Source organism: Myotis nattereri, assembly GCF_964212035.1.
Source record: "Myotis nattereri genome assembly, chromosome: 7".
Taxonomy (NCBI): Eukaryota; Metazoa; Chordata; class Mammalia; order Chiroptera; family Vespertilionidae; genus Myotis; species Myotis nattereri.
Genome location: NC_138082.1, coordinates 43,836,325 through 43,857,454, shown reverse-complemented (window position 1 = coordinate 43,857,454; position 21,130 = coordinate 43,836,325). Strand labels below are relative to the sequence as shown.

The following is a 21,130-nucleotide window of genomic DNA, read 5'->3' as shown; positions in this document are numbered from 1 at the left end:
TGCTGATGGGCACTTAGGCTGTTTCCAAATCTTAGCTATTGTAAATTGTGCTGCTATGAACATAGGGGTGCTTATATCCTTTCTGATTGGTGTTTCTGTTTTCTTGGGATATATTCCTAGAAGTGGGATTACTGGGTTAAGTGGAAGTTCCATTTTTAATTTTTGAGGAATTTCCATACTGTTTTCCACAGTGGCTGCACCAGTCTGCATTCCCACCAGCAGTGCAAGAGGGTTACTTTTTCTCCGCATCCTCTCCAGCACTTGTTGTTTGTTTAGGATAGCCATTCTGGCAGGTGTGAGATGGTACCTCATTGTTGTTTTGATTTGCATCTCTCGGATGATTAGTGACTTTGAACATGTTTTCATATGTCTCTTGGCCTTCTGTATGTCTTCTTTTGAAAGATGTCTATTTAGGTCCTTTGCCCATACACAATCCTTTCTTGCGCTCCCTCTTCCCCTCAGTCCTACACCTGCTGTGTTCTTTTCTGTGCAGATTCCTGACATTCACCTGGGTCTGAGTACACACTGTAGGAATGCAAAGGTGAATCTGTTTCTGCTCTTGCCCTCATCGTTCTTAGTCTTCTGGGGAAAGGAGACAGTGGTAAGGTAAGGTAGGCAGGTAAGATGATGGATGAGGAGGCCCCATTTCTATCTTTATGTGCCTTGCCATTTCCCTGTAGGATCTAAGTGGAAAAAAAGAGGGGGAAAAGGCTAGGGGCTTGCCTGGCCGATGTGGCTCAGTGGTTGAGTGTTGACTTATGAGACAGGAGACCATAGTTCAATTCCCAGTCAGGGTACTTGCCCAGGTTGTGGGCTCGATCCCCAGTAGGAGGCAGTCAATCAATAATTCTCATCATTGATGTTCCTATCCCTCTCTCCCTCCCCCTTCCTCTCTCTGAAATAAAAAAATATGTATATTAAAAAAACAACAACAATAGGGGCTTAAACCTATGATCCCCGGGCTGTTTACTAGAAATGGGCTACATTGGGAAAGCTTTGTGGGTAGTGGGATTGCTCTGGGGACAAAGGCAGGCCAGGTTCTGCGACTGAGTGGGAGAGTTTAGGGAAACCCTGGTGAGTAGCAATGGTGAAGGGGGTAGCAGGCAGACATCGGGGACTGGAGAACAGCAGTGAGGAAACCCTAGGACAGGGGTGGGCAACCCCTGGCAAGCGTGCCAAACATGGCACGCCAGTAACTTTTGCTGGCACGTGAAACCCTCTCTTATAATCTTCCATTTACAATTATTTTCTTAATATCAACTTTTTTATTTTTCAGATAAATTCAGTGTAGGTGCATCTTAGATAAATAAATAATTTTACATAACAAGTTATCTTAAAGACCATAGACATGGATTGACGAGAGAGGGGAAGAGCAATTTCTATGCCTCTGCCTTAACTCTCCCTAGCTTCCTAGATCCGACCAGTGTTTTGGTTTCATCCACATACGCTTGTGAATCTTTGTTCTCAGTGATGAATTTTGTTAAGTCTCGTGATAGGAGTAGCCTGACGGATGAAAGTAGTAGCTCGTGCATATCTCTGAAAGTCATGAAATATAAACCTGATGTAAAATCTCTGTCATCAGTGATGCAGCAGCAAAAGTCCCACTGATAATATCAAGGGGAGTCATAAAGTTTTCTGTCGGACTATCAGTGTACATGTATACATTAAAAAATGTATTTTTCATCATCATATACTGTGTTTTTGTCGCTCGAATGAATTTTATTATTTCTTCAAGGTTCTTCACATACGTACACCTTAAGAGATATCAAGTAGGTGTAACATGTTCTCAAAAAATTAGGATTGGCACGCAGATTTTTGAGTCAGAGATATTGCTGGTTTTGGCACGCACTCACAAAAAGGTTGCCCACCCCCTGCCCTAGGAGTTACACAAGCCACAATCCCGTCTCCCTTTCTCTTCATCCTCGGAGTCCCATCCCTGGGTCTCATCCCACCAGGTCCCAGCCCCAGCAGCACCTCACCCACTTTCTCACCCTAAGCAATTCCAACTTTTCCCACCCAGTCCTTGCAGCTGCTCTAAGTGGGGACCCCAACCAGCACCGTGGGCCTCACCCAGAGCTGTTAGAATCATCAAGTCTCTGCCCCTCTCCCCGCAGCTGAATCTGCTTCAGCATTTGAGAAGCCTGTTTGCAGAGTTTGGGCTTTAAACCAGTGGGCAGCCTGGCACCCTGACCACCCGAGCTAACACTGTTTCTATGGAACATGCGTCCCCAGTTTCCAACAGCAGAAGTATCTTTCTCCCATTCTCAATAGTCTCTTAATTGCAGAACACAATTTCTTAGAATTTAAATTGAGTTCAACTGCTAAATATTAATGTGGAAAACACACCTCGAAAAAACACATTCTATGAAAGTGGTGACTTTTCAACTGGTGTGTCGCAAGAATGTTAAAACACGCAACGCCTGACTATCTAGTCAGGGGCACTGACCTCCTTTCCCTACGATTGACAAATAAAAAATGACAACAGCCAACACAATAGCTATCCGGTGTGAACAAATCAAAATTATACCTATTTTTTTGTTAGATCGGCAAAGAATAGAATATATTTTTGGCGTGCCACGGAATTTTAGTAATTGGTGTATGTGTACCAGGAGGAAAAAAGGTTGAAAGTCGCCATATTAAAGTATTGCTGGGTGGCTTGCTTTCTGTGCACAGAAACGGGAGGAAAAGCTAAAAGGACGTGGCCGGACTTGTCAAAGTTGCGGGGAGGCAGGAATGAGGACAGGCAGGTAGTTCTGTTCCAAGCGGGCCCTCTAGAGAAGGAAATGAAATACTCCACAGCAGCCAGAGCAGCGCTCATAACCGACAGTCAGTTGGACCCAGGGCTCGTCACCGACATCGTCTTTAACTTTTACAGACATCGCAAACTAGCACGATTCTGCTAGTTTTACAGAGGACAGAGAGGTAGAGAAATTAAGCAACTCACTAAAAGACCCACACAATCCATTCATATCAAGTCCTTCCAACCCTGCTCTCTTAGATAAACATTTATAAGCAGGTAAAGGGCTAGCTAACTAGTGCTACGGCTCACATGTAAACTAGGTCAGAATCTGTTTTTAAATAAGGGACTCAGACAAAGATTCTTTTAACATGTGTTCCTTAGATTGGTTTTCGGCATGACACCAACTAGGTACCCCAGCGGGGGGGTGGGGGGGGCTAATTGGGCAGTGTACTCGGACTGGTGCCTGTGTTAAGTCTGTACAGGGGGTTCCTGGCTGCAGAAGGCACCTTTGGAGGCTGCAGAGTCAGACATGTCCTAGGACCAGGAGGAAGGACAGGAATCTGACATTGGATTCAGGTCCAGCCGACTGTGAGAGATGCTGCAGCCAAAGCAGTGGTATCACAGCTGGAGAAAGCGGCTCAGTAAGGCGGCGGTGGGGACGGGACCACCCAGAGGCCCGAGAGGCGGGCTCTGTGGAGCAGAGATGGGCTTGGTGGATGAAACGCCCCTTAGCACGTGAATTTATTGTGTTGGATCCCATGTTCACCAACTAAACTGCCATCCTGTTATCCCAATACCAAGAAGGATGGATTCTGGTCAACCACCAGGAACTTCTTATGGGTTTGGTTCTCTTGAGTCAGTCTCTGGTTGCAAAGATGAAACTAAACTTCTGTCCTGTACATCTTAGGGGCCAGACTGTGGTAGAGGGGCTCTACCCTCCAAGTTCCCTTTAATTATTTTATAATTTTCTGTTGCAATTATGGTTCTGACTGTGCACTAACTAACTTACAAATAAGCCCCTGGACCACCGACATTCAGCCTTCCCCGCCTGGCCACCTTGGATACAAGGGAGAGGGAGGACCTGCGGGTGACACCCTCACCTTTCCGAGGGGATGCAGACACAAGTACACTGAACAACATGAGGGGCTAGGGGTACTGGCCCCACACAGCTGAGCCCATACATAACTTTTGACTCCCCCAAAACTGAACTGCTAATAGCCTATTGTTGGCTGGAAACTTTACTGATAATAGTCAATTAACACATATATGTTACTAGAGGCCCAGTGCACAAAATTCATGCATGGGTAGGGTCCCTAGGCCTGGCCAGTGATCAGGGCCAATCTGTGGGGTGACCAGCAGGGCGATCGGGGGTGGAGGGGGGGCTCTGACAACTGCCTTGGCTGGCCTGGGGGCAGCTCCTGCATTGAGTGTCTGCCCCCTGGTGGTCAGTGCATGTCATTGTGACTGGTTGTTCCACCATTTGGTCAATTTGCATATTAGGTTTTTATTATATAGGATACATATTACATATTACATATGTATTCTTATAGTAAAGAAAGCTAGAGAAGTGAAAGTGTTATTAAGAAAGTCATAAGGAAAGGTAAATACATTTACATTCAATAAGTACATTTATTGAAAAAAAATCTTCATATAAGTGGACCTGCATGGTCCAAGCCTGGGTTGTTCAAGGGTCAACTGTAGTCTGTTCTCTCCGCTGCTGCTGCTTTGCCCCCAATTTCTCACTCTCCTCCAGATAAACCCCTCCCTCTTCCTCCTCAATGCTGACAGGTGATTACAGAGGCTGCCATGTCTCTGCTCCTTTCAAGCTGAACAGCTGTTTGTCTGGATTTGTCCAGGTCTGCAAGAAGCCTCAGACTCAATCCTGCTACCTCACCACGTGGGGCAAAGACCAATCTCACATTTCCCATGCCTGGCCCCCACCAGGCCCATTTCTTGGCTGTCTTCCCACTGGACTGACCTCCACCAGGGCTCCCTAAGACCTGGCACAAAGTAGGATTCTCATTAAATATGTGTTGAATGGAAGAGCCAGGGGTCAAACAAATACGCCATGTGCTGGCATTTGGCCAAGGGCTCCCAGCATCAGCCCTGTGCATTCTGAGATTTGGGCAAAGAATGGGCCGTGTCAGAGGGGCTTGCTAGCATTACGCACAGACTGCTTTCCTGGCAGACCCTGACTTTGCCAGTGGAGCAGAACCCAAGGCCTTGGGAGGGCCCTGGCTTCCCTCCTCTCAAGGAGTTAGCCCATATCAGAACCAGAACTGGGCCTTACTGAAGGGCCTCAAAGCAGCCTGGATCCTATCAGACCAGGCATTCCTAACCTGGATCCTTACACCTGCAGGGTCTGTGGATTAAGTTCAGGGGCTCGTGAACATGGATGAGGAAAAGGACATATTTACTCCCCTAAGCTCTAACAAAAATTATATTTCCTTCGATTGTGAATATAACCCACAAGTCACAGCACCTGACACTTTTTCACCAATAGATTTTCACAACCTATTACAACAGTGGCAGATCTCTCTTGAAATGATGGCCCTGTTTAGATCTTGTACATATTTCAGTATAACTAGTTTTCTTAGTAATGCTCTGTATTCTGTTTTATGCTTTTTACAACAGTCCAAGAGGGAGTCCTTTGGGCTTTATCAGACACTAGTGTGGTCTGTGGCATGAGAAGCGTTAGAATTCCTGTGAGAACATGAGACCTGGGTCGGGAGATGATGATTTTGAATCTTTGTTCTGCTACCTCATAACCTGAGATAAGACTCTAACCTGCCTGCGCCTCTCTTTCCCATCTGTTAAATGGGGGTTACTGTGAGGATGAAATGAAATGGTGCACAGGAAGCTCCCGCCATGTCTGGTAGGGTAAGCAATCCACAGGCGGGTCTACAACGGTCTTCCTTGAGGGTGAGCACAAGTCCTTCCGGTGTGAGTGTCGCTCAAGCTCCTGGCAGAGGAGGGACCAAGCTGGCGACTTGGCTGAGGCCCTTTGTGGCGAGAGCTGCACGGGGGTGGGGGGGGGGTGGGGGGTGGAGGGGAGTGGGGGGGCCTTGTACGTGTGGTTCCTCCCTTGGGAGAGGGGAGCAGGGCAGGAAAGGCAGCCCTGTCCTGGTGCCAGCAGGAGTCCTCACACAAGGGAAAGGACCAGGGCAGGGGGCCTGGAGTGGGAGCTCTCTCTTGCATCAGAATCAGCTCTTTGAGATCATCGTGTCCCGCCTCCCACCGTAGTGAGTCTCCCTGAAGCTGGAGGATCACTGACCTTCCCATCAGCTGATCCTTGCCCTCTCACCCCACCCCCACCTCAGGCATTACATTTTTAAGAACATACATTTTTTGAGAATTAATTTATCTTAAAGAATCATTTCACTGTTTAAATAGCTTTGAGCACAGGGAGAAAAGCCAGATTTTTTTCTAAAACATTCACCTTGTGTGTTGAATTTTATGTGCACAAAGAAAACCCACAGGGATGGAAAAGGCTTTCTTGTTTTCGTACACAGTGTTATGGGTTGAATCGTGTCCCTCTCAAATGCACATGTGGAAGCCTCAACCCCTACCCAGTACCTCAGAATGTGACTCTATTTAGAGATAAGACCTCCGGAGAGGTGATTAGGTTAAAATAAGACCATTAGGTGGGCTCTAATCCAATATGACTGAGGTCCTTATAAGAAGAGGAAGGGACACCAGGGACGCATGAGCATAAAGAAGAGGCCCTGTGAGGACACAGGGAGAAGGTGGCCAAGAAGAGAGTCCTCGGAAAAACCAAACCTGTTGGCGCCTTGATCTTGGACTTCTAACCTCTAGAGATAATAAAATTCTGCTGTTTGAGCCACCCAGTCTGAGGTTTTGGTATGGAGTCCTAGCAAATGAATATGCACAGTTTTAACAATACTTGTCCATTATCCATTGTGGAAATTACAAAATAATAGCTTTTGACTAAAATATCCATCAATCAATTTCTTACACCAAAATATCTCTGGATTGTCATACATTAAAGATATAAAAAAAAATTATCCCAAACCTTAGGTATGTGAGAGACTGCACAAGTCTTATTTAATAGTTAAATACATCATTCAAAAATCGTCAAATTTCAGGTGAAAAGCTGTTGAAGTGAGGAGAGGGATCTACTCATAAAACTTTTATAAAGGGATTGGTTCTATGGATTGAGAGAACAGAGCAGGATATTTTGCATAAATTAAAAATTCATTAGTTGGTTCTTCTTTGTTGCCTACACACATGCATGCACATACACACGCAACATGCATCAATATTTAGAAACCCTGGAACTGCCTAGTTCTGTGAACGAAATGGTTGGCTTTGTTGGTTTTACTATAATGCCAGTAGGTCAGCATTATGGATTAACACTCACACTAGACAGCATCACACTTTGGGCCTAGACCAGCCAGGGCATCTTGCAGCCCAGAGCCATTTCTTACATCTGTGGTACTGGTTATGAGGAACACTTGTGAGAAAGACTCCTCACCCTCTAACAGACATACTCGCCCCGAAGGCATGGCCAACAAGAGGCTCAACCACAGCCCACAGTTCAGCCCAGGAAACTTATGTTTTCTTCTTCAATGTGCTCATCTAAGAAAGCAGAATTATTTCTGAGTATAAAATGATCCACTTTCTTAGGATCAAGAGAACGACTTAGTTATTTAAGTAAACCATTTCTTAGTTTCACAGAGCCAACTTTAAATTCACTAGATCATGCCATGTGAGGCCCCCACTACAGAATGACATGAAGAGGGGAGAGATTTCCAACTCTGTCCAATGAAAATACCTGATGATCCTCAGAAGGCTGCCTCTATCCCAAGTGTGTGTGTGTGTGTGTGTGTGTGTGTGTGTGTGTGTGTGTGGTGGTGGTGGTGGTGGTGGGGGGGGTGTTGCTGAATCAGCCATGCTCTATTCGAGACCATAAGAAGCAGGTTTATCCAGTTATGTTTTAGCACCATTTTGTATTATTCAAAACTATAAAGCATTTTGCTATATAAATACTGCCAAGTCACTTAAATACTATACTACAAATAGGAGAAACTTAAACTTTTTTTTCAAAAGGTTAACTCAATTGAGTATTTTATTCACTCTGTGTGTGTGTGGGGGGGGGGGGGTTGGGGTGGGGTGGCTATAATAGAAATAATACAACTGGACAGATCTAAAGGTCCAAATGCTCTCTTACCCTCATCACTTTTTATTCTGTACCTTATCTGTATTTATATTCATTTATATTTTACTTTATATATAATGTTCTTAAAGTATTTTTATGTATGTATTTCTCACATTCTCTTGGCTTTTTCAGATTGATTATTTTGAGATTTTTTTCTTCTAAAAGTAGCATTTATTCATTTAGAAATCAATAGACAACACAAAAATACACAAAGATGAAAATGAAACACAACAGTGGCGCTTAACCACTGAAGGAAGCATTTGATAATAATTAAATGTTAGGTGAAAAGATTTGGGGTTAATAATGGCCAAGTAATTTTCATTAACATTTTGATGTATATCCTTCTAGCTTATAAATACACAGACGGAAACACACATACACACACACACACACACGCACACACACACACACATATATACGCACAATTATTTGACCAATAAATACTAATAGAAAGAACTTTGTAATATATACTAGTATAACTCAACAGTGTTTTAATAAGAAAAGGCACTTAAATTTATATTGATTTCTTACAATCATAAGAAAGGATTTCAGAGGCATTCATTATAAAGCAATGAATCCACTCCAAGTTACAATGGAAAAAGAAAGCCATTTAACCAACTCACATTGCTGCTACAATCCTGTATTTTAAAAAGCTAGTAGTTTTAGGATTTCTACACAATTATTCTGGGTTCTATTCTTTAGAGGCTCCTCCATGATGCAAACTTAGTGGGATGTATTTAAGATCTGAAAACCATTAGTACAAATTAAGATGAAGTTGGCTTTGTTCTTCAACTTCCTGTAAAAATGCTCAACAGGAAAATTGATGCTCACAGCAAACCACAGCCATCCTGTTTCTTTAGCACAATCTTTTCACAGCTGCAGTCGCCTGTAGTTTCTGTTTGACGATACCAGTCACAGTGCAACATTTCTGTGCCCCAACCCGCACCCCCACCAACCGTGCATGTCCTTTGGCCATTTTAGAAAATGTCACATCTTTGCATAAAGTTTGTTCCTATTATTGTAACTTTTCCTCTTCTCAGGCCCAAGCTCAGAGGGCTGCAGGCAATGAGGCAATCAATACAAGAGGAAAGACAGAAAAGGCTGCTCAGCCCAAGAGGAAGCAGAAGGTGGAGCAGAGAAGCAAGGGTTGCTTTATGATAAGTAGAGCGACAGCCTCGCCTAGTTAGTGTTGCTGATATTCTCAGTCTGAGCTGAATGTGGAATACAAGCTTTCTGTACCTGAAACCCCTTATTTCTCAAAATGTACTCGCTCCTTTCTCGGTTGAACATGACTTCAGATGATGTTAACTTAAGTTAATTGTGCTTATGGGCTGTCTTCTCAACGGCAAGAGTTTTGGCCTAAGGGCTAGAGGGTCCTTGGCTATTTTGTAAATACTTCTTTTAGAATTTATTTAGATAAAGAGTTGATTAATTTGGGAGGTGGGAAAGGCATTTTTCAGAAGACATTTTGGAGCATCTACAATGTTATTACAATTAGTATGATGCCAATTCACAATTTTACTGTAAGAGTAAACTGCTAGGAAAATAAAGGCTGCTATGAAGTAAAATTATTTTTTTAACCTGCTGTCATATATGTTTAATTTAGAAACTAATGCAAATTCATGGACATCAAGCCTTTTCAAAAGTGAGAAAATGAAAGTAAGTTGAATGACCCACCTACCTGTTGTTTAACTGTGAGGAAGGGAAGGGAAACCCTGTTCTACTTTATCCACATAACTAAACAGTATTGATTTCCTCCCACTACTTCCCATCTCTGCCAAGCATTCTCTGTAAGGGGCTCAAATCTCAAATTTTCCTAAATCCTCAGCACCATCTTTAATTTTATCATGGAATTAAGATCTACCCCTGTTCTCCACTACACCCACATACATACACACACACTCACTCACACACAGATTCATACACATGCATGCACTCACACACACACTGCATATATGTCAACACACTTGATGTATTTTATTCATTTTATTGTTGAAAGTGGGGCCTTTTTTTTCCCTTGAGGATGTTTCTTTTTAAAATAATTTTTTAAAGAAAAGGTGGAGCCTTTCTTATATAAGTTAGAAGTGTTACCAAACTTACTTCTGCAAAGGTCAAAGACTTAGAAAGAAAAATTCTTATTCACTTTAAAGCTATTTACTGTTGCTGTGACATTTAAAAAGAAGCATTTGCATAACCCCAGACTCCAGGCCTGGAAAAGGGCATCTGATGTTGTCTCTAACCTGCACTTAGGAAAAAAGTTCTTTAAATGACAGAACGTCTCCTACACACTTAGTCGTCAGGTGGTCTTGGGCAATTCCTTAGCCTCTCTGAGTCCCGTTCCCACAATAAAATGGGGAAAATGGCACCTGTTAAGTAGGGTTATTAAATGAGGCAAGTGCTTAATACCTTTAGCCATTTTTTAAAAATAAAATAAGTGAAAGTAAAGAGCCTAACATAGGAAAGGGCTCAATAACTGTTACTGTTCCCCCCGCCCCCCATTTTATGATGAGAAAGAGAAAACACAAGTTGATTTAAACCTTACTCCACATGTCCATATCTTTGTAAACCTCTGCATTACAAATGAATGGTGAAGGGGGGTGTGCATGAAATTTTAATTTTCTCGGAAAAGCATTCTAATTAAGGCATTCCTTCTTCTAGTATTATTTTCAGTTTTAATTTTCAGGAGTGAGGGTTGCAAAATACAGACAGAGGTAGTTAGGCCAGGGAGGGGAAATGCTCCCTCCAACAAGAAGTAAATGTATGGAAGTTTGGTGTAACAAAAATGAGTCAAATTGCAAGCAGCCAGAAACTTCCAAAGTAAATGACTTGTTCACGAGATGTTAAGCAAGCCTTCAAAAGGGCAGAAACTGAAAAGGCCCAGGAATTAGGTAGCTCATTCCTCTTACGTTTTAGCATGGGTTGGGGAACTTCCAACGTATAGGCCAGATCTAGAACTTGATATCATCAGTGCAGGGTAGATTTGCTGCTGATCCCTGAGGGACGATTTTCTTGGGGATTTCTCTAAGTATTACAATTCATTCACAGTATGTGCAATCCTTTAAAGGTTTAGATATTGGAGTAATTGAAGAGCTGTGAACAGGTGACCCATGAGTGAACTTTTCAAAGAGCATTAGAAAACCCAACTGATTTTAAGAGAATTATTTAATCTCTTTAGACTACAAAATAGTTTTAACTAGATGATGTTCCAGCTCAGAAGCAAGATAGCTTTATGAAGGTAACATATAATGCTTAAGACCCCCCATCCAAGTGAATAGTAAGGGTATTTTCCACACGAACTGACCTCAGAACCTGTCCCAGGCTTCTCCTCGTCCTTCCTTTCTCTCTATCCAGCTGTACTACTTTTCTTCCTGCAGCCTTTTCATTTGACCACTTCCCCGTTTCCTACCGTAGACCCTACTCAGACCATTGAATTATTTAAAAGAACTTGTACTTATTGACTAAATTGGCATGTGCCCTCTTAATATTTTAAAGCTTTATTTTCTGTTGCTTCATGAGGGGGTGGGGAGGAATGTAAATGTCAAGTTGCTTTTTCATACATGCCCCAAAGGAAAAAAAAACAACGTTTTTGATACCCCTGAATTTCCTCAATCCTGCTCTGTAGGTCTCTGGGTACAGGCTCTGGGTACTAGGCTTGAAATTTTAAAACTACAATATTTTATGCCAAAATATTAATCATATTAAATGTAAATAGTTATAGTGAATGCTACGGAATTGGACTAGCAATAGTGGTTGTACATGGATTGCACTGGTAGGATGTTGAATGATTCTAAAGAGAAATCTTCTTCTCTAAAGACTGCTTAGAAATGGTTTCATTTAGGATTTGTACTGAAGTAACGTCTGTCTGTTGCAGTAGAATAACAACAGTTTAGTTCCATGGTGCTTTCCTTTGAAGTTTCCAGTGACTCCCTTTACTTTAAAAGCATTTGCTGTTGCTGGCCAAAGCACAGTCAAAGGCAACCGGACTGCCCCATACACGGAAAAGTTATACTTCCTGACTGACATAAGGCCCCGTTTTAAACAGGGGTGGGGAGGTAGGTGGTGGGGGGTGGGGGTGAAGGGAAGACTTGTGGATCAAACAGTCCAGGAGTCAGGAAAAAATGCTACTGATAATCTTGCTTACATTTTGGCTCCAAACACAAGTTATGAATCACCTGCAGTCACCATAGCAGTGAAGCTGGCCTTCTGTGCAAGAGGAACAGACCACGTGGTCTTCCATTGAAAAATTGAGCTTTATCTCCACATACTACGGCCCGTTAAAAGCCATTTAGTACTCCCCTCTAGCTGATAAAGAACATACATTTAAATATAATTTTTCTTACCGTTAATGGATACTGTCGGAAGGCATGATCAGGGACACAGGCAGACAGAGAGCAAGGAAGAGATGAACCCCGAGAGAAAACGGTCCCTGAAAAAGGCATCATCTTCTAAGGCAAATGTGGAGTCGCTTTTGGACAGTCATTTTGGACACGCTCTGGCCTCTTATTAAATGTGACATACTGAGTCAGAGGCAGCCGTTCTCCTGTGGTTATTCGCTTCCTGTGTGATTAATTTGTTGTTTGTTCCTTCCTCCTTTGCTGCAGAAAAAGAAACTAGATTGGTTTTACTTAAGAAGCAAGCAAGCAAAACAACAACAACAAAACACACAACAACAACAACACACAAACTAAACTAAAAGGATAAAAAATGTTTCTCCTTCCCACAAGGTGTAATATATCTGCTTGGCACAGTAAGAGGAGGAGATCAGAACATCCATCTAGTTAACAACCCAACTTTATTCTAGATACCTCCATAAAAATAATTGTTCACGGAATCCGAGATTCCTTCAGGAAAATTCCACTTGAAAGAATCACTCTCGATATTAACTATACCATTTGGTATGAAGGAAAAGAGTCATTCAAGAATTAAAAGCTCTCAAATGCACCAATAATTGGAAAAAAAGATTCATCCTCATCTCCAGAGCATTCAAGTGTATAGGGAGAAAGTCACAAATGCAGGTGAGGAGAGCTGGTCAGGTGTATGAAAGCAACTGCGTTTTGACAGGTGGTTTGGTGCCCAAGTCAGGATACATGATACACAGCTCTGGCCATATGAAGATCCAGAGCTTTCTATGCCAGCATGTTTTGTTTCTGTCCTTCATATTTAATGGGGTGACAATACCTCTCCCAGGAGACGCTGGACAGAAGCACAGAGATAATGAACACAGAAGGAAAGCCAGGCTTCTCATTGAAGGACTCTGAGAGGTGGATGGGCAATGGAATGTAGGTAGAAAATATTATACCAAAACCTTGTATGTTTAAATAATCTGAAAATGCTCACAATTTTTTTTTCTAGATCCATCTGAAAGGATCAGATTTAATGTTCTCAACACATACCATATAACTCTGATAAAATAATATCAGTTGAAAGAATGAAAAACAGAGGCATATTTCAGTAACTAACCTTGTTGTAAAATTTGAACTTTGGGTCTTGATTTTGCTGGGTTCTGAGAAAAATGGCATGAAAAGACAAGTTGCCTAATATTCTGATAGAGCTGGGTAGACCAGTGGTTCTCAATTTAGGAGGCTGTTGGAAATGTGCGGTGGCATTTTCACTTGGGAGTGGGGGACAGTGGGTTGGAATGGTATTTGGAGCCAAAATGTAAGCAAGATTATCAGTAGCATTTTTCCTGACCACTGGACAGTTTGGATCCACAGGACTCCCCCCCCCCCCACTCTCATTTAAAATAGGGGCTTATGTCAGTAGGATTCATGGGCAGAGCCAGGAATGCAAAAATTTCCTATGATGCTTAGGACAGTCTCATCCAAAACACTGGAAATGCTTCTACTGAGGAAATGCTCCTACGGAGGAATACCAGCATAGCTGGCGCCTAAGGTTCTTTCAGACTCTCAACTCTTTGAGATATGAGTCCAGCTGCACAAGCAGAGTTATCATGATGCCAAGCCATGGCAGAATTCCTGAGCACCGAGCACTGGAGGCTAGGTGACCGAGAATCCTCTACTTTGCCTGGAGCCTCTTGAAGGTATGACTATATCCCTCCTGCCTCACACAGGGCCTGGAGTCCAGGGGACACTCACTGTATGAATAACCCAGGCAGGCGCGGGGCGGGGCAGAGGTGGAGGCCTGCAGCTCCATCTGTTTCCCCCTCTACTAACTACCAAGTAAATGCCTGAGTGAACCTATGGGGAAGTCTAACTATAGTTGGGTCTAAAAAGAGAACATGAGCAGTAAGATGATTTCTCTATGTATTTTGAGAATTATTTTTAAGTTCTTGAAGTGAGCACCCCAAACACACACACACACACGCACACGCACACACACACACGCACACACACACGCGCGCGCGCACACGCGCACACGCACACGCACACGATGCAGAGGTGCTCATGGCTATTCTTATCCACCAGCGTCAGCTCGGCTAGAAGGGAGCAGGTCACTGAGAAGCCTGGGGCCTCTGAGACATGCAAGGGAGTAGTTGTCTAGAGTCTGGGTTTATTTTATCTTTAATGAAAACTTGTAAATACAACCAACTTTGGACACATTTATGAGGTGTCTACCAGGCCCCCATAGGACCTAAATCTGATACTGTTTCCCCCCTGATTAAAATCCTCCAGTGGTTTCTTCTTTCACTTAAAAAGTCTAATCTCTCCACCTAGACTCAACAAGACCCGCAATATCTGGCCCCTCCCTAGTCTTCTGACCTCATCTCAAGTAACCCCCCCCCCCTTGCTAATTTATTTTCTAGCCCTTTCTGTTAAATGCACCTATTTCATTTGCATCCTGGGGCCTCACACTTGTAAGCCCTCTCAGCAGGTAAGCTCATCACCTGGTTCCTTCTCATTCTTCAGTTCTCAGCAAAAATGAACTCATTCATGCCCATCTCTGCTCCTGTTTTCTTTTATGCACAGTACATGTCACCACTTGACATTTTTTTCCATTCATTTAATGGTATATTTACTTGTACCTCTTTCCCCGCTGGAGTTCAAGCTCCATGAGAGCAGGGGCCCTCTTTCCTGCTATCGCCTCAGCATCTAGACCAGTGTCTGACACCTGGTGGGTGCTCAATTAATATTGGTTGTTGAATAAAAACAATAACTCCTAAAAGTTCTACCAAGACATAACATTCCCTTAAGAGCTTAAGATTGTTCCCTGTGGCACAGTGAATAACAAATGCCAAGACTAGACTTGAACCTTCCTGAGAAGGCTTAAGTTAATGGGAACAGTTCCAGAAGGAGGAAAGTAGGTAAGTCCTTTAGCCCAGCAGGGGGCTTGGCAGTCTTAGGCAGTACAGGTGGCTTACGAATTGGGCAGTGGGGAGAAAAAAACATGGATTAAGAAAGTTGAAAACAAATAATCCAATCAGAAAGAAGAGGGGAGGTAAAGGAAATGAGGCCGGAAAAGATGGAGATGAGGGAGAGATGATGTGGCGGGCGGCGGAAGAGTACTGACCACATCACTGACCCCAGGTTGCCTCGGAGGCCACTCTGCATAGGATGACATGCGGGTGTTGGGCGTATAAGCGCTTTCTGACCTTCCTCCGTGATGAAGTGTCCCAAGATCAGCATCAGCTTCTTAAAATAGGTCATTTTAAGGCTGCACCAGACTACAGAGATCAAAGCCCACCCCATCACTTAAAGATGAGGACACGGGGGTCCAGAGAGACGAAGCGTCCTGCTCATGTCATACCACAGGGCGCAGCAGAGCGGGGCCAGAAGCCTGGTCTCGGCTCCATGGCCCAGTGTTGTTACTGCATTAAGCCTCAGTTTAGGTTCAGAAGGAGGATTTCACTTAATTCTTTTCTATAAGCATGAGAAGAGGCAGAAGAAAGAGGTAGGGAGAGGGCTGTGATGTGGACGAGAGAAATTGAGAGCAGTATTTGTATTGATCGCTGGTAGGGCTGTTATTACAACTAAAGGCCAAAGATAAGTGAATCGAGAACTCCAGGCAAATAAAGACGATCACAATTTGGACCTCAATGAGAATTTAATTGTGCATAGCCCACTCAATGCATAGAACAGCCTGAGCTTAGTGATAGAGTAAAACAAGAACCAACAGGCTCTCAGACCAATCAGGCAAAGAATCTTCCATATTTAATCTACTGAAAAAACACACACACAAAAAACAAGAGCAAAAAGATTATAAAACAGCAGTACATCTTGGAAACGCCAGTCTTGGAAAGCAGTAAAGAATCAATCACAGCCAATGACCCTCCAGTGGTGACCCCGAATCAACAGAGACTGAATCAGGGCAACAGTAACATATATAAAATATGAGCAGGGCTTAAAAAAAAAATTCCAATTTTTCAAGTTGTTTCCATGACTGCCTGTAGAAAGTGACCAACCCTGGCAGTTAGGGCAGTTGGTTCCCTGGCGACAGTGATTGGTTCAAAGAGGAGCATGCGAGTGCTTCTGTACCAAGGAGATGCAATGAGACTTTCGTAAGATGTGTAGGGCTGGGACTGGTGGCATTATAGCCACATTGTAAACATTCAGAGGCTGAGAATGAAGCTAATGCAGTAGAAGAGCTGCGAGGGGAGCCCGAGAGAGGCAGCAATCGGAGGCAACATGGTATTTGGATACTGATACAAACAAATTTAAAAATATGAGGCAACCAGAAACTTGAATACTGATCGATATTTAATAATATTAAGATTATTGCTAAACTTTAGGTGTAATAATGTTATTGAGGTTAAGCTTTTGTGTTTTTTAAAGAGACTCCTTAAATTTTTAGAGAAACATACTTAAATATTTGTGAGGGAATGATATGACGTCTGGATTTGCTTCAAAGTAGAGGGGTGCAGGTGGGTAGGGATATAAATGAAACAAAACTGGCCTGAGATGATCATCCTTAAAGCTTGGTGAGGGGTGCATGGCAGTTGGGTATGATATTCTGGCTAGTTTTCATGTACATTTGAAATGTTTCCATAATAGAAAGTTTAAAAAATAAAATAAAATGACTTGTGGCTCACTCCCTTCTTTATCCACTAGAGGCTATTAAAGAGGTTTGCTTACTCTGTTATATACATGCTCAGAACTGTAAGAAGTTACCTGTTACTTCTCAAAATGATCTCAGCTCATGGATGAAATAGGACAGAGGCTGAGGGATCCCCTGTAATAGTTCAGGACTCAAAGATTTCTTTCCCCCAAAAGCATTAAACTCTCAAAACCTGAGACCCTCTTAATGGCAACAAAAAGCAAAAAGCAGATGGCAGCAGAGTAGGAGGATACTGAATGGACATGCTCCCAGGAACAAGCTGGAATTACAACTGAAATACGGAAAGGCTTCCTGAATAATCAATGGAAAACTCATAGGAGAGAACCCTGATACCCAAGGATCGAAGGTGGAGACCATATAGAGACTGGTAGGAGGGGCAGAGGCTTGAAAGGGCTGGCTGGACACCCACAGAGGGCAACTGAAGTCCCAGAGAGATATATCAGCTGGGGGCGGGGGGGGGGGGGCGGGGCGGGGAATGCCACTGAGAACTCTGGGATCTAATCCTGAAGCTGAACTCCTCAGCAGAGAGCACCAAACTGAGGAGGGTACCCACATAACATCTAGCTGTGAAAAACAGTGGGGTGCTGTTTGCCAGGGAGTGGCAGCTGAAAGTTCGGGCACCCTCATAAAGGGCCAACACACAAAAATTCCCTGTGGAGCCACCCACCTGTGCTCTGGCAGAGAGAGGGTGAAGTGGACTGGAGCTGTGAGAGCAGAACCCAGGACTGGGGAATTGGGGGATAGAGCTCAGAAGGCAGAACCCCAAGTTTCCTGGGCTGAGTCATTCCCTCATACAGTGGAGGACATCCTTCCCACATAGACATCTGCCTTGCCTGGGGAGAAGACAGTCAGCATACCCTATTGGAAAACACCTTGCCCTGAGGCCACTTAAGAGGTTAAAAGTAACAATTAGCCTCCAGGCAGAAGCAACTGCCCCACCCTGTTGCAAAAACTCTTGCCACACTTGAGGACGATTGCCTGGGGGCAATTCAAGTCAGAATCCTATTAGTCTGTAGACAGAGGCGTTCTCTGGAGGCTTTGAGTCTTTGCCTGATCCAATTAGTCAGAAACAGCCTTTAACACTGTCCTGCACTAGAGATTGAGAGGTATAGAGCAGCGGTTCTCAACCTGTGGGTCAAGACCCCTTTGGCGGTTGAATGACCCTTTCATAGGGGTTGCCTAAGTCCATCCTGCATATCAGATATTTACATTACAATTCATAACAGTAGCAACATTACAGTTATGAAGTAGCAACAAAAATAATTTTATGGTTGGGTCACAACATGAGGAACTGTATTTAAAGGGCCAGAAGATTGAGAACCACTGGTATAGAGGATCTGCCTAAATCATAGTCACAAACCCAAACAGACAACCAAAATGAGGAAACAAAAACAACAACCTCCAAATGAAAGAACTAGCAAATTCTCCAGAAGAGATAAATGAAGCAGAGATAAGAAATTTATCTGAAACAGAGTTCAGAGTAATGATGTTAAAAATGCTCAACAGTATGAAAAAAAATATAGTAACTATGAAAAAACAGTCTGAGATAAAGAATGACGTAACACAAATAAAGAACACATTGGAAGGAATACACAGCAGATTAGGGGAAGCTAAGGATTGAATCAGTGAATTAGAAGACAGAGTTGAAAATATCACTCAATTAGAGAAGCAAAAAGAAAAAACAATGAAAAAACAGGAGGACAGCTTAAGGGAGCTGTGGGACAATGTGAAACCTAACAACATTAGAATAGTAGGTATGCCAGAAGAAGCAGAAAGGGAGAAAGGAATAGAGAAGGTGTTTGAAGAAATAATAGAAAACTTCCCTAACCTGGTAAAGGAAAAAGTCACACAAGTTCAGGAGTCACAGAGAACCCCAAAGAAGAAGAACCCAAACAGACCCATGCCCAGACATATCATAATTAAAATGCCAAAAATTAAAGACAAAGAGAGAATCTTGAAGGCAGCAAGAGAAAAGAAAACTGTTACCTACAAAGGAGTTCCCATAAGGCTGTCACCTGATTTCTCATTAGAAACTCTACAGGCCAGAAGGGAATGGCATGAAGTGCTCAAGGTAATGGAAAGCAAGGATCTGAGACAAAGATTACTATATCCAGCAAAGCCATCATTCAGAATAGACAGTCAAATAAAGAGCTTTCCAGACAAAAAAAGGCTAAAGGAGTTCATCACCACCAATCTAGCATTACAAGAAATGGTAAAGGGATTGCTATAAGGTATTGCTGAGAAGAAGAAACAGAGAGAGAAAACTAGCCATACAGAATTAAAATGGTTATAAATAAGTACCTCTCAATAATAACCCTAAATTTAAGTGGATTAAATGCTTCGATCAAAAGGTGTGGGGTAGCTGAATGGATACAAAAACATGACCCAACTATATGCTGTCTACAAGAAACCCACCTCAAAACAAAAGACACACACAGGATGAAAATGAAGGGATGGAAAAAATTTTTCCATGCAAATGGAAAAGAAAAAAAAAATCTGGAGTGGCAATACTCATCCGACAAATTAGACTTTAAAAGTATCTTGCTAAGCAAAATAACCCAGTTGAAGAAAGATAAATATCATATGATCTCACTCATTTGTGGAATATAATGAACAACATAAACTGATGAACAAAAATAGAGCCAGAGGGGAAAAATATACTAGAATATAATAGAAGTAATCCTGTTATTTGCAGATTTTTAATATTTCCTACAACTTTTGTGATATCATACTATGTTAGTACAGTTTTGGTAATATTATTATACTTAAAATTCTTTTATTCTTGAAATATTAATGTTTATTGCATGTAATATTACCATATGTAAGTTCACTTTTCTTAAATAATTGGTGTTTATTGCATGTAACATTATCATATTTAAAACTGTTTTTCTTGAGATATTAATGATTATTGCATGTGACATTATTATATTTAAAATCATTTTCTTGAAATATTAAGGTTTATTGCATGTAACATTATTATATTTAAAACTGTTTTCCTTGAAATAAAAGAAAAGAATATAAAACCACAACCCAGAAATGATAAGCCCTTATCAACAACAGCCCTTAAAAATCAAAGGAAGCCTGAATCTAAGAGAACTGCAGAGCAGGAAGCAAGAAGTGACTCGAGTACAGATTTGGCGCCTCTTCCTGCCCCTGTTCCTGCAGACCTCAGCACAAAATACTCTCAGTCACCTTCTGGAAAACCTGAGTTAGACCAAAAATCAAGAGCTTAAAGGAGAAACAAAGCAATCAAACAACTGAAAGAACAAGTAGAAACTGGAAAACAGCTAAAAAAAAAAATCAGTTGGAGAAAATTCAAAAAGAGAAAGCTCTTCTCCAGAAGCTGGAAGATTTGGAATTGGGTGTTTAAAGATGAACAGAAAGCAAGTTGGTTACCAGAAAGCACTGCAAACACATCTGTTAAGTTCACTGCTGTATGTGGAATATCTGTCTGCCCACATTTAATGTTCATCTCTAATTTTAACCATTTTCCCAAGATTCTGCATATGTGTGAATTATTTCTAATGCTTATTGAATTTATTTTTGCATCCTGCATTTTGTATCATGTCAATACTAGTATATGATTATAAAAAACACACATGAATTTTCTAGCTAAGTTTGACAGATTGAAAGACAAATGTCTTTTTTTTTTTTTTAAGTAAGGGACTGTATTTGTCATATAAATGAATAGAGACATTTTACATTAATAAAACATGTTTGTACCCCTCAAGAAAAATAAAAAAGCAAAATTCCAACCAACCAAAGAACAAAAGAAAAAAACCCTTCAACTAGATTAGTGCTGTCCAGTAGAAATACAATGAGTCATATGTGCAGATCTATATTTTCTACTAGCGACATTAAAGAGTAAAATAAATGAAATTGTAATAATATATTTATTTACTACACTATGCATTTAAGACATATTATTATTACACGTACTCCTGATGTGCCGTGACACAGGACAGCCATGGAAGAAGACACCTTGGGGACCTGCCGCCACATTCAACAACTCTCCTTCCCAAGCAGGGCTATTTGCCAGTGTCAGGGATATGGCAGGGTCTCTTAATTAATTAAAAGGCAAAGATTTCAAAGTGGGTCACCAACATCCAATACCAGTGGTCCCAGGGGAAACCCATGTGAAATAGAAGCTTCTTACAACTCAAGGGGCAAAGTGGTGGAGAGCCACATTTTCACATCCT

The 21,130-nt window shown here is 42.1% G+C and overlaps 1 protein-coding gene across 1 annotated transcript in view; it reads right to left on the bottom strand.

Moving 5' to 3' along the window:
* WIPF1 (WAS/WASL interacting protein family member 1) overlaps window positions 1–12,463 on the bottom strand; it is a 37,259-nt gene extending 24,796 nt beyond the window's left edge. The window contains exon 1 of the mRNA XM_081095628.1: window positions 12,260–12,463. The gene's annotated coding sequence lies outside the window, so the exon portion shown is untranslated. The remainder of the gene's footprint in view (window positions 1–12,259) is intronic.
* Between the last annotated feature and the right edge of the window lie 8,667 nt (window positions 12,464–21,130).